This window comes from Pogonomyrmex barbatus, unplaced genomic scaffold, assembly GCF_055798465.1.
Source record: "Pogonomyrmex barbatus isolate J1 unplaced genomic scaffold, ASM5579846v1 scaffold6, whole genome shotgun sequence".
Classification (NCBI taxonomy): Eukaryota; Metazoa; Arthropoda; class Insecta; order Hymenoptera; family Formicidae; genus Pogonomyrmex; species Pogonomyrmex barbatus.
The window spans coordinates 7,765,031-7,779,702 of record NW_028297160.1 but is presented as its reverse complement, the minus strand read 5'-3'; the positions used below and the strand labels follow the sequence as shown (position 1 = coordinate 7,779,702).

The 14,672-nt window shown below is 32.5% G+C and overlaps 1 protein-coding gene across 5 annotated transcripts in view; it reads left to right on the top strand.

The window, feature by feature from the left end:
• LOC105422842 (uncharacterized) overlaps positions 1-14,672 on the top strand; it is a 113,118-nt gene that overhangs the window by 32,660 nt on the left and 65,786 nt on the right. For 3 of the 5 annotated variants that reach the window (XM_089082310.1, XM_089082309.1, XM_011632380.2), the window contains exon 2: positions 13,559-13,682. The exons of the other annotated variants lie outside the window; for them this stretch is intronic. The gene's annotated coding sequence lies outside the window, so the exon portion shown is untranslated. The remainder of the gene's footprint in view (positions 1-13,558; positions 13,683-14,672) is intronic. 5 annotated transcript variants of the gene reach the window in all.

Below are 14,672 nucleotides of genomic sequence, written 5' to 3'. Positions count from 1 at the left end.
TTTTGCAATCTGTCAGCTAAGAAAAACATAAGCCGTAAGCAATTCACGAAGCAAAATGTGAATATTCATGTCTCAGATTGCGAAACTTGGAAAAGTAGTAAAGTGAAGTTTGAACATCGAATTATTCATTCGTAACACATTCGTTCAATATTCATTATTCATACTAATACATCTTTTATGTTTCATTACATCTTTCCTTTTCCAACTTTTCTTGTGGCAAGTATCAGTGCTTAGAAATGTAAAATGTTCAAATATTTTCTTATTTTTTAATTCCTTTTGATTTTAAAATTGTTACTGTGATTATTTACGATTTAATGGATTTTAGATTATTCTTTATTTCTGATATCGTCGGCTGCATTAGCCAGTAATCGAAGGATAACCTGATGCTTATCCTTAATTCTTGGAAGTTATAGATATAAAGAATGCATTGTGGCTGGATCTATAGAAATTGATGCTTGTGCAATTCTTCCGGCACTATTGTCTCCGCCAGCGGACGATTGTTTTGAGCTAATAGATTAAAATAATGCAAGTTGCTGTCGTTCACAACTCTTTTAATTCAATATTTTACGTAATTTAATGTAGTTAAAAGATTTTGCAAATGAGTATTGTGACAAATTATATATCATTAATATATAATTTTATAACATTGCATGATATTATTAAAATTTTGTAATGGAATTGTAATGAAATTTTAAGAGATAGTTTAATTTTGTTTAATTTTTGTAAGAGATAGTTAATATGGAAAATAATCTTTAGAAAAAAGATATAAAGTTTAATTAAGCTTTTATTAAAAAAAAATATTTATTTTCTCTAAATCCATTAGATTTGAAGAATTTATATAATAGTTGCAGAGAAATGTTTGACTTCAGAAATATAGTATACAATACTTCTGCACGGAGAGTTATCTCAGAAACGTCAACCGCAGAAAGAAAGTTCGATTTTGCTGAAAGCAGCAGTACGTGTTACTCGTAAGCTTGCAACGATTGGAAATGTCGAATAAAAAAAGGACATGAGGGCAAAAGAAAGAGACAGACGGGATGGACGCGTAAGAAAACAAGGGAGGGAAGAACGGAAAAAAAGAAAGAAACAATACAGATACAGGAAAGTTTGTGAGAATCTCGCGATGGAATACGCTTCCGCAGCGCACTAAACTTTCGATGAAGTTTGTCGGAAAGAAGCTTGCAGTGACTAGATCTGTGAAGTATCGTAGCACTTTCAACTCTCTTCCGCTCGTGCACCCTTTCTCGAATATGTATCAGTTACGTTGCGTTGTATCGCGAAATGCAGTAATGCCCGCAACATGCAGAAAATTGTAGCAATTTCGGTTTTGATTGAAAAATTTACCGCTGCGTTAGAAATATAAGATATAACTTTGAGTGCAAATGAATAAGATCGGAATACTTTGTTGTCGTAACGTGCAAAAGCATATAATACAATAATTATTATTTTATATGCCAAGAAATAAATATATATATATATATACAGATATATTTTTTATTAATAATCCTAATAACAAGAAATTGCATTCTTCGATTGTATGTTCGGGATTTCGAGTTTTACAATTCAGGTGAAAGAATCAAAATGCAAAAAATATTCCGTGCTGAAGTACCGCTTCAGTTTCTCCTTCGTAATCCGCGACGAATTCTATTCCGTCCACCGTAGTTTTACAGTTCTTCCAAAAGTTTTACCATTGCGCGAACTTCGCCAGGATGGATTGCTGGCGCAAGTTAGCGCGCGAGAAGTTCCATATGACCGAGAGTGTAGCTTGTAAATTTCTTCTCGCCGGGTGATATATCTTCTAGGACGCAATGTTAGCGAATGTTTCCGTCCGCGAGCGACCCAATAATTCTTACAACACCTGCGTGCGGATAGATGATCCATTTTCGGACTGCCTCGTTTTTCATGACCTTACAATACTTCGACAGTTATACCTTATATAAATGATGTTGCTTCTATTGCCATTTGTTATTTCACTAATTTTTTTTTTATCATGCAAGCATTGTCACAAATGATATTGATATTTTTAATACGTGGTAATTATTTTTATAATTTGTAACATTTATGATAAGCTACTTTTTTGTTGTTTATAAAAAGAGAAAAAAATTTAATTATGTTAACGCAGTTGGCGTAATATTAAATATGACGGAATTAATTAATGTTTTACTGTGTTATATTCTTCAATTATTTATTTTATGCTGAGAGATATTTTTTCCTTTACGATAATTACATATTTATAGCAGTGGTATAGCAAAAAATTGCGTCGACCAGAAATAATATGAATTATTATCTCGAACAAAATTTCTGTTTTACGTACGAGCGAGTAAGATGTCCGCATAATTTGCTCATAAATATTGTTGGTCGTCTATATAGTACGCCATGCAATTTAGTGTTGAATTTGTATGGAACAGGTGCAAGAGCACTTATACTAAGTGTATTTTATGAACGCTACACAAATATACAATTCGGACATTTTCTAAAAAACTAATTATTCTGTTTTTTTTTTATTGAGGTTCGAAAAATCAAAAATGCGCTAATGCTTCATGCATATTTCTCTCGCAAAATATGTACAAGAGGCAATCGAATATTATGATCTCCGTTGAGAGTTCTCTTAGTTCTAGGCTAGTTCCGTAGCACTTCAAGATAAAATTCTAATAATTAACAATTTTGCACATCATCATTGCGAATGTTTATAACAATGAAAAAAATAAAATTTTTGTAATTTTTTTTGTTTGAATGTTTTTAATATTTTGTGAAGATATAGAAATTGAGCGAAACATATTTTTCTAAATATCTCATTTTATGGAAAATATCCTGTTTAGTAAAAAATTATTTTCACAGAACGAGAAATAAATATGTTGTATACAAAAAATATCACATTTTATTTTAGAACTAAATGTGCGCAGCAGCACTGCAATATGGTAAAATGATGCTGTACTGTTATATTTTACTAACACAACAGGGAGGGAGGGGGTTAAAAGCTGCGTGATATAAATTACTAGGATAGAATTACGTTGTTGCTATTCATTAGCGGTATAAAGAGCAAGTTGCAGAATATCCCGCGTTTACCCAGCTTACTATCCTCCAATGATCAGGAGCTACAATGTATTTTCTCGCTTTGTCCGTATTCCTATGCCTCGCGGGCTTAGCTTGTTTGTTGCGCTTTGTGCGCATTTCTCGCTCGGCGACTTCCACTATGTTCTCCGTTTTTATTTGCACGTTAATATTACATCTGCTCTGTTATTCCATAGCTCTTGTGTGTAACGCCGATATAACAGGGGAATACGTCGAGGAACGGAAACTCCGCGAACGAGAAACTCGTAGAGGTATTTTCCGCATCAAAAAATATTTTTGTTTTCATCTAATATGACGGATTATATTGATCGACGTCCGTTATTGGAAGGGTGTTAAATATGCATAACAATTTTATCGCTTTAAGTTACGATAATACTGCAATAATGCGTTAAATCCTAGTTTATTTTTTCCAATAGTAGTGAAATACCGCGATTGATCATTAGAATTTGATTATTATCGTAAGTTTTATGCTTAATTAGCATTTTTATAAACTTTTAGAATAAAATAGAAGTTTAGAATATCAATTTCACCGGATGTGTGAAGAATTGAAATCGAAATATAAATGTCGAAATATTAATGTCTGTTTTTCTCTTTTAGAACGCTTGATATATTTAAAATGGTTTTATTGCTGTAATTTTAAAACCGGTTATGGAGTTGATAAACTGAACGTTATATTTCTTTAATTTCTGAAACAGTTACGAAATTAACGTGATAATAATTTAAAAGCCATTAAACGCTACTAAAAATCTGCAGAATATTCCAATAATATATAGACGCATATATTATCATGATTTAACAAAAGTAGTTCGAGTTGTAAGAGATCGAGGATTTAAAAGAGTTCTTTAAATCTCCAGTGTATTGTCTACCGGAATAATCTAAAGGCGTAGGCGGGATTAAAGACTCAATTACTACAAGCGCGACGTTAGCTGCAGCTGCATGTGCTCGCATGTGCAAAAATGCCAGTAGCCAGTCTCGTTACTCAGCTCTCGCAAGAGCTATCGCGGGAACGGCGAGTAATAATTTTGTAATTACCAGGCTTGTTGCTCTCCGGGGAGGGCTCGGCGCGGTCATGGCAAGTATGATTTTGCATTCACGCCGTGGATTCCCGGGGGTGCCGTTGTTGCCAGTCGGGGGTAGGACGAAAGGAAGAAGAAACTGCGGAAGCGGAGAATCCCCCTTCCGTCCCTCATGATGGCCTTTTTGCCCGCGGAAATGCCGGGGTTTTCCGCCCCGTCTGTCATTGCGCCGTCTTTTCTTTCTCGTGTTTGTTGCTCTTTGTGTCTGCTAGAGTCGTTCTTTCAAAGTCCATTTTCACGTTTCAATGACTCCTCTGTTTCTACGTTTGTTTTTATAAGTTCGACGTACCTTTGAAATTGATATTTAATAAATATCTAATAAAAAATTGTAATATTACGGAAAGTGTAAAGTAATTGTAAAGTTGTGGAATTTCGCATGTTTCTGATAACATAACTCTAAAGCTGTCAATGCTTATTCGTTTCGCAGGATATTAATGAAATGGAATTACAAATATGGTCATTTGAAATATTTCAATTAACTGACAGAGAATAACGAAGGATAAGCTTAATAATTAATAGCCAAGATTGAATGTACGCGTTGGTAATGTAAAATTTTTTATGCACTTGTCTAACGGAGATAAACATTAATTATAGTATCAAACATATTTTAGAAGAGAAGATGCCTATTTTTTATTCAGTATATGCGATATATTGCGAAGCGGGCGTTTCGTTCCCGCGGTAAATTCGATAAAAATTTTCAACGCTTTACTGGAGACAGTTTGTAATTTGATCGCGAATTAGATCCCGCGTTTACCATGAGCAAACCCCGTCATTTAGCGCGAATAAATTTTCGCTTCTGTCTTTTTCGTAGTGTCTTGCTCACTGTTATCCGAGCTCTCTCGGCTCGGCTGGAAAATTGTGCGCGATTTAAAAATCTGTGAATACGTTCGTTAAGTCACCAATATATAAAGGGCTGCCATGCCAAATTTTATTTTCCAAATTATTCACGATGATGAAATATGAACTTGTCATTCGTCTAATTTTGATAGCTTTTGACATTTTTTAATTTCATATAATTAATTTAATTGATATCATATTTAATATATTTTTTTATTCAAAGAGCGAATATTGTACACGGCATTTTTCATAACACGGCATTTTTCATTTTTTATGGAGAGATATAGGTATTTATTACAAATTAATTAGTACTTAATTTATTTTTGGCACGAAGACCGAGGGGAGTGACTCGAGAGAGGTCAGCACGAGATCGGATGATTTATCGTTGTAATTAATTCGGCACCGGCCTGCCCGCTGGCTGTTGCGCGTCACGTGAAAGATACAGAACGGAAGAAAAAGGATCATGCTCAGAGATTATTAACGACGCCATAGATGAGCACGATTCTCAGATTTATGTCGGTTGCATTACTTTCGTTCTTCTTGTATGCGAAACATAAAAATTATTTTTCGAGAGCGTTGTAAAAAAATGTTTGCTTCCTTCCATCTCGCTTTCTGCATAAATGCGTATGCGCTACGTATTTTTCGTAAATTCCTGCTTTACTGCTTTTACTGCAGTTTCCGTCCAAACTACTGTAATTACATTTGCAACTGAAAAAAACGGTAGTAATATTTTTATAACTTGAGTTTTTAAATTGGTTATGTATTTTGCTACAACTAAAAACAGTACACTCGCAGTACACCTAACATAGAAAACAACATAGGAAACAAAAAATGTTTGACGCAAACATTTTTGCGATTAAATTTATATATAACGTTACAATATTTTTAATATTATATATCTTATACATTTATTATATGAACTTTTTTTTAAATGATACTTTACATAGTATATCATGTCTAAAAAATATCTAAAGTTGTTTATAAAAGAAATAAGATTGTTAAAAGATAACCAAAATTTCTTTCATGCATCAAAATTTCCTTCACGTGGAATTCCTATCATAAATGTTTTAGATTACACAAAATGATGGATTCATCTGAGTTACATGTCATATATGACCGATTAAGCGGATTGATTCTGAAAAGTTTGGTAGTAAAGCGTTCCTTGAGGATAAAATTGTTCACATTGCAAGATGTTTATATGCTATTTTTAGCGTGTAATAATGGATCATTATTTCGTGATTTAATTTCTGTATTTATTCTGATATGGTGCCGACGGTATTTTTGTTGAGTTCTCCTTTTCCTTCTTCGCTTATATTTTTCTATTTTATTTTTTTATCATATTTTTCATAGCTTTCAACGCCAAATATTTTCTTCTTTATTGATTTTCTGAAAATAAAATTTTTTACTATCGAATTGTCTTAGAATAATTCAAAGGATTCTCGTCAATTTCTAAATTTTTAAGATTTTTTTTTAATATTCTTTTTTTAAACTATTTTTTTAATTACATCTATTCATAATATTTTCATTGAGAATTATATTATGATTATTTGTGGGCTCGCCATTCAAGTCAGATATAATGGCTATTAACACAGTGGTGCCTTATTTTCCTAACAAGCAATACCTAACGAGAGGCTTTGTTCCATCAACTACACTCAGTTGTCGCTAGTCGATCATGTTCTGCCGTATATCCAGTCGTCGATTATTCTGACAAGCAATAATAATCGGCGGCTCCTCCGTTCTCGCTTCGTACAGATCTTCAAATTAATCTCGAGGAGAATCTAATTAGTTAACGAACAATGGCACTGCGACGCGAGACAGAAATGCGAGGATGCGGAAACGGTGTCGATCAGTCATTCACAGACCGTCAGGTACCAACATCGATTACTCTTGCCGAGTGCACTTAATCCACGGCGTATATTGTTAAGCATTAATCGCGGCAGCGGTGCCGCGCGGAATGCTACACCGCGCGGTGATAATCGATAATCGTACCGCTCCCCTAGCGCGCATGATGGATTTCGCTGGAAAAATTCGATTATCGGCTCCATTTTTTGGTAATGTGACCAATCATTCATCGGCTGGTGAATAATTCTCGTATCCTTATGAAATATTTTGCGCGCCGACAAATTTTTTGCGAGCTTGGAAGGAAGGGAGACTCGGCTTTTCAAGATCGCGATTTACTTTATTTAGGAATTTATTTTCACGTAAGTTTATAAAAATTGATACTCTGTTAAATTCTGCTAAATTATAATTCTGATTTTTTTTAATTTTAAAATTTTCAAAAATTCTCTTACCTTATCAATCATTTCAAAAGAAGTAGTACATAGGTTTTTGTATACACTAATAATATATACTTTACATAATCAATTTATCGTCAATTTTATTTCAATTTTTCGCAAAAAATAATATTCTTATTAAAATAAGTACAAATCTCGAGAATATTATTACGAGAAAGTTCTACATTTATCTTCCGTGTAGAATTTCCATTGTCCGATAGCATTGAATTAACTCGTTATATATAGCAGATATCCCATGCTATTTGAGAACTTCGCTCCTAATTTTCAGTAGTGCAGTCGAGTATTGGTCAGACGCGTATTCGTATCCGCGCTCAACCGGACTAGTAGGTGCAGTGCTCGACAAGCGTATCGATGGTTTTACAGCTCGGTCCCTTGCACCACGATCATGCTATTCAATATCGCCAAAGGTTCACTGCTCGACGAACGAACGCTTTTATTATATCCAGCGAACATGGCCTCCTTCCTGGATCGTCGATGGCCATTCGCCGTTATTCGGAACGGCATGATCTCCAGCGTACCGAATATTTTCTCGATGTTTGTTCACTGCGCTTCTCTACTTGAATAACGGTAGACCATTGTAGATTTAACTGAATATCTAAAGATGCGCTGGCTATTGCAATTCTTTTATGTGGATTTCTCGGAAAAGTTTGCACAACAGGAGCAATTTATGTGCATGCGTTAACTAGCATGCTGGAATAATAAAGCTCTAGTATATTTTCCTTTTCTCTTTTTTTTTTAGCAAGAAAAAAAATGTTTTAGAAATATGAGAATTTAAAGAAATATTAGAAACTTTTGCATTTTTTAAATCTATGCATTTAATTATTTCCTGCTTTTATTATAAATATTTTTATAAAGCGAAGAAGAATAATTTCAAGAATAATTCAAATATATTCCTGTATAAACTATTGCAACAAATAAAAGCAAAATGAAATATTGAAGTCTGTATATATATATATATATATAATCTTACTAATGGATAAATGTATAATTACATTTTCCAAGCAGGTAGAGCGAGTTTCATGAAAATCTTTTATGCGCATGGAATGTTACAGATTATCTTGTTTACTCTACCATGCAATATAAAATGAAAGTTAAAATTTGCGCGACTTTTAATTACGTATCTACCATGTTTTGAGTCGGTATTCTCATTAATTCAGTACAATTCAGTTATTTACTGCGTCTTCGGTTAATTAAGTTAATGAACTTAAATGTATGTAATTAAATATATATACACCCAGATTTAGCTTTTGCTAAAAAGAGAAACGATTGCAAGTTCATGAAGCTTAATGTATATGATTTGTTATAAAAAATTACTTTTTCCAAAACTTATCTTAAACAGATTTCAAATATTATTAAATATATATTACCGTTAAAAATATAATGGATCTTAGAAAGAAATTTGTTAAATACATTTATAAAATACATTGTATGTAACTTTTTAATCTATGTGTGTGTGTGTGTGTATTAACATAATATATATTGTTTTCTTTCGAAAAAAAAACAAAAACCGATTTTTTACACAGATTACACATATCTTTTTATCTTTTTATAATACGTTTATTTTTTATGTAGAAAGTTTCGATGATATAATTTCTACAAATATAATAGGTAAATTGTTTTCGAAATACAAATAGAGATTATCAATAATTTCTAACTGCTTTTGAGTTGTTATCACATTTGAAATTGAATTCGCTATTTCGGTAGTAAAATCCGGCAAAGTATCTGAACCAGGAATAGTGGGAAAATAATGGGAAATGCTCGGTTCTAATGCAGGTTGTAGCAGCACGATGCCGCAAGTACACGCCACGTATTTTTCTGAAAGTGCCTCGGAAACAGTATCTCGTTTATTTCCTTCGTCTTTATCGCCGATGGCAATTACCAATATCTGCATTGCTTTTATCACTTTTATTGGCGCTAGATTCTCATTGAAGATTTTCTTAATCATAAAAAAGCAATTAACTTTTGACGATGGATTTTTTCCGCGACATTTGATTTGGATTTTAAAAATGCTTTCGTACCAAAATCCTCGCTCTCAATACAAGAATTTCCTCTTAAAAATAATTTATTTCTTGTACATTTAAACAATTATATATATTAAATTTTGAGAAGAATGTAATAATAATATTTTTTTATTTACGCAATTGTTATATAATACAATGCAATATTATAAAAAACCGTATTATAATGATAAAATTATCAAACAGTGAAAAATTACTTGCTTATCAATCATGTAACAAATAATAAATAATAATAAATAATAAATAAATTTAATGTTATATATTATTATATATTATATATTATTATATATTATTATATATTATTAATTATTAAATATTATATATTATTAATATAATTAGACTTATATCATTAATAAATTACAAACATTAATAAGTTATCATTTATTTTTATTATGTTGAGTTACAAAAAAATATTAAATAGTAATGTTGTTGTTCCTAATATTAATTTTTTCCTTTTGTAGAATTTCTTGGCGTACAAGTTCTTATAGTGTTACGTTACGTTCTATAGTGTTACGTTTTTGTAAGTCAGTTTGAAGTACGATAATGAAAGGTGAAGCTGCGTTCGACTGCTGTACCGGAGATGTGTTCAAAGTGAAGGGAACCCGGTAACGATCTCGTTTTGAAGATTCGGATTGCTAGACTCTTCACAAAAGAAGGGGGAAAATTGCCGTGTTGAGTGAGATCATGTGCAAAAGTTCAAAAGATTCAAAATCAAAGGGCAATATGAGTGAAAATGTTAAATTAAAGGGATGTTAATGAACGAAAAAATTTGATAAGTAAGGAAACAGTAACGATGATGTTATTTAAGAAGCTAGATCTATACGTATAAACATAAAATAAGAATTTTTTCAACATAAAATAAAAATTTTTAAGATATTTTTGAATTTTTAATTTTTTATATTAAATAAATTATACCTGTTTCATAAAATTAGACTTTTAATTTCTTACAAGAAAATACTAAAATATATGTTAGTTATAATAGATTCATTTAAATTAAATTTTGAAATCAAAGAATATCGAAATTGTGTGCGATTAAATAGCACTTAAATAATTGAATCTTTACAAATAAGAGCGACGTCGACAAATAAAAGAATTTAAAGGTAAAACTACCAACGATTGAAGCGTCGGATTGCCGTCGTCACGAAAAACCTGGAGAAATTACCCACTCGAATGTGATGGTACCAGGCCAGCTTCAAAGTGCTCTTTCTTGCTTAACCAGGGTGGCTTGTCGTGGCTTTTCATGGCACCAATTCTTTCGAAAACTTTTCCATTTTTATTTCTGCAAAGTTGGTTCATTGGAAAAAATCGACATGTACTTGTACGAACATCAAATAACTTTCGTCCTTCGAGTAGCAATTTGAAAGTATATCCGTGAAATTTTCTGAAGGATGGAAATATATATAAAAATGAATTTGCACTGAATATCTTATACACATTATACAATTTTTAGATTTTTAACTATATATAGATCATAAAAATATTTTTAAAAGTTTTGAAAAGTTTTTAGCTCTTTTTGATGTATCATTATTTGTTTAATTTCTTCTTTAAAACAAATTACATTTTTAATCCGATTTTTTATAATTCAGTTGATAAATAGTTTTATTAATATTTAAAAAAATGTATAAATTAGTTTAACAAAAAATATATTATATTAAATCGTAAAGTTTCTTGTTCGTGAAAATTTAATTTCTCTTTACATATGCCAGAATGTGGTTCATATCGGCGGAAAGAAATTTGGGATGCGGAAGTTTGAATTTATACGACATTCTAGACTTTACCCTCGTTTCAGCCGCAGTTTCCCAATTTTATGGAAATTTGTGCAGCTCCTATATTGGCGGAAACAAGGATGGAAAATTTAGAAAGTCTGCGGTATATAGTTGACTGTTACTTTTTTGCGGTGAGCAAACGATAGATAGATTAATTTATTTAAATCTACTGTTATACTATTATACAAATCGAATTTGAAATTCTGGCAATTTCAAGATATAAAAAATAGTTTGAAAAAAATAAAAAAAATAGCCAAACAAAATATAATTAGAAACTATGTATATAGTACGCAGTGCTAGTAGTAACTAAAACGATTTTTGTATCTATGAAATGTTACGTTGTACTACGTCATTCTTCGTCGATCAATCTTCATTCGAAGCATTGAAAGAGACCATCAATAGAGTAACGTGAAATTCACAGCTCGCGCGAGCACCATTGTTGCGATTTAATGCGCTATTTGCCGGACAAAAGAGTGAAAAAATCTCCCTCGACTTCGTTTTATTCTACCTAATTTGAAAACGATTTGATTCACTTTGTTTACTCGATTGCAGAGTTATTACGCATGCAATTTGCGATGCAGTTTAGCAACTTCAATGTCGTGGTTTATGTTTTCGTTACTGATGGATTTCTGAATATGTATACATACTGGTAAATACACGACACGAGTTTCCTCACATATCGACGAACTCTGCGGTTAGCGCAATTTTCTCAGAAATTTTCTCAGGGGAAAGTTGTGGGGCAAGTTTGCGCCGCACGTATCCGGTCTTGGGGATTAAGGCGAAAGATATGTCGGATTACTTTGGGATATATAGTGCCAGCCTCGCAATTTCGCCTTACTTTGAACATCCCTAAGTCTTAATATGGCTTAAATAACTTTAACGCCGCTTCGACCAGTGTTACACTATTGTGTGCTTTGCATAGGTGAAACGCGCATTACAAAAGATGCGTTTACAAAAGATCTCCATGGATTGGTTTCGTGGTGTTTTGTTTGCTGAAAAATCTCGAGAGTTACAGCGTACGATGCAAAAGCTGACTCAACGGAAAAATCTGAGATGCTGAATAGAAGCCATAATAAAGTTGCCCGTACTGCAGTCGTCTTTCTTTCTTCCTCATCTTCTTCGTTGTAGCCGTTGCTGTTATCGTCGACGTAGTCATGTTTCTTCAACGTGACCTTCCTCTTCGTTTTTGAATCTGTTCCCCCATCTCGACCCTTTTGCAGGCAAATTCGCTTCAAATTGCTCCTGAAAATCTCATTTTCACTATCTGAGATCCTTGTCAAAAAGGAAAAGAATTACGCGCCGTTATGGCGGATACATGAACCGCTTCCAATGTAGTACGCGATAAAGTGTGCCGAAAAGACTGACTGGGCGGAGTATCCCGAATGAAACAAGAAAGGCAGGACGAAAATACGGCAATGTACGTGGAGAGAGGGAGGATGAGAAGGCGCGGCGCTATTTTCCGCTCTTTGAAGATCGTTGATATAAAGCTTCCTGGAGCGATGTTTTCGTGGTATATGAATCGTATCGCGTGAGCCATGTTTGCGGTTGAAATTACGAAGCAGACTGTGAACGTCGATGAAACGTACGCACACGTGAAGCGAAATATTCAAATTACTTTCTCTTAAAGTTTCGCTCCGCGAAGAGGAAATTTCCCAATATATAGAAAACGCTTCGATCCGCGTATTTTTTTTACTATTAAATTTTATATACAAAGAAGGAAATAGAATTACACACTTATTTGTGACTTATTTCGCAGTTCTGTTGACAACCTTCTTTTAATATGTCTTTTAGATATATTTTTTTAACCTATACCAATATTTTCTTATTATTATTTTACCAATTAATTAGAAAATATAGATTTAAACAATATATTAGTGTTATTTTTAAGGTAACATAATACTGTATAACAAATACCAAACACGTGAGCATCACATGTCGGAAACGCTGATATTATCAAAAGCATTTATACTATATATAATACGTAGCTTATAACAACAGTTAATTAATACAGAATAATTAATTAATACTATATATTATGTATACATCATCACTGAAACAATTATTGTACCTACATTAATGTAATTTGAAAATTTCATCAGTTTATTCTATACGAATATCATAATAACCATAATACTACTACGTAAACATCGTCTTTGTTAGACGAAATTACTCGACACGTATTTTCTGGAATGCTCTTAACTTTGTTCTATAAACGAAATATAATGACTTTAGCCCGCGGCAATTTGTCTAAACTTTCCGTAACCCATCGTATGTAATATATTAAGAGAACAAACATGTGGCATTATCTGTACGCGACGGTTTCCGCTTCAAGACGCCATTCAACGTGTTGCCATTGATGTCTTTATTCACGTCCGTTGCGATCGGCAGTGTAAACTCTCGACTTTCGTAATTTTCAAATCAGGCGCGATCGACTAGTTCGCAAACTGTCGTTCGCGTGACCGAGATTGATGGCAGTTGTTTCCTCTTTTCTCTAGAAAGACACGGCGACACGGCGATTCTATACGAAGCGCTCTACAAAGGCTGTAAAACGTGCGCGAACGAGAGGGAGGTGTCCGTTTTTGGGAATCGGTGAAATTCAAACACGAAACCTGGGTCAAGGTAAGTCCACTCTCTATTATTCATTATTCATTATTATAACATAAATTTTCTTAAAGGATAGACCATCGAGGAACAATCGTCAGATCGAGGGATCTCTAAAAAAAAAATATAAAAAGTATAAACTTCACGTAATCAATAAATTAAATAAACATTTGTTTTAAATTCACTCGTTTTACATTAAAAAGTTTGATTCAATGCGAAAGTAATTACGAAATGCATCGGTTTTTTTCCTCGCGTATTTATCTTAACTCTTTATACGCGATATATTAAGATGCAAATGGCTTGAGAAAAACTGTGCACGCTTGTCTTTTATTTTGTGCAAAAACAATTTGTAACTTGCACAATCCTATGAAAGAAGATGTAACATTATGAAAATATTAATAACGGAAGGACTTTCGACATCTTGTCTAGAAAAACAGTTACGTCGTCGTTCTTAATGGCGCTCGAAAATTTTAATGGATTTTCGCGCCGTTCGTGCTTGACAGTTTGTGCATTAAAAATTTTTGCCGCGTCGTCGGCGATTTTAACTGAGTTTCAGCATGTCGATCACACGCGCTGACTATGCCACTTGAGCGGATAATCGATAGAATAAATTATTCTATGTCGATCAAATGACGAACTAAGTTTCGTGTTAATGTTGACACAGAAAATTGTACTTTGTTATTATAATAATCAATTTAACCAAGCTGTTATTTGGAATTTACTGACTATTATTGTAAATTTTTTGTTTTAAAAAAAAAAGTTGAATATATTAAATAGGTATAAAAATATGATAGAAAGAAATATACAAGCCCATTAAAGCCCAATTGTTAAGCAAATACAGAATGAAGTTTAATAAAATATTTTATCTCTTTTTCTATATTACAGTATAATTAAATTGAAAAAATAAAAATAGATAATAATTAATCAGAAAATTAATAAAATCAGAAAATTAGAAGAAATTATTATTTATAGTGTCGCACTAATTAATTAGGATTATATTATAAATTT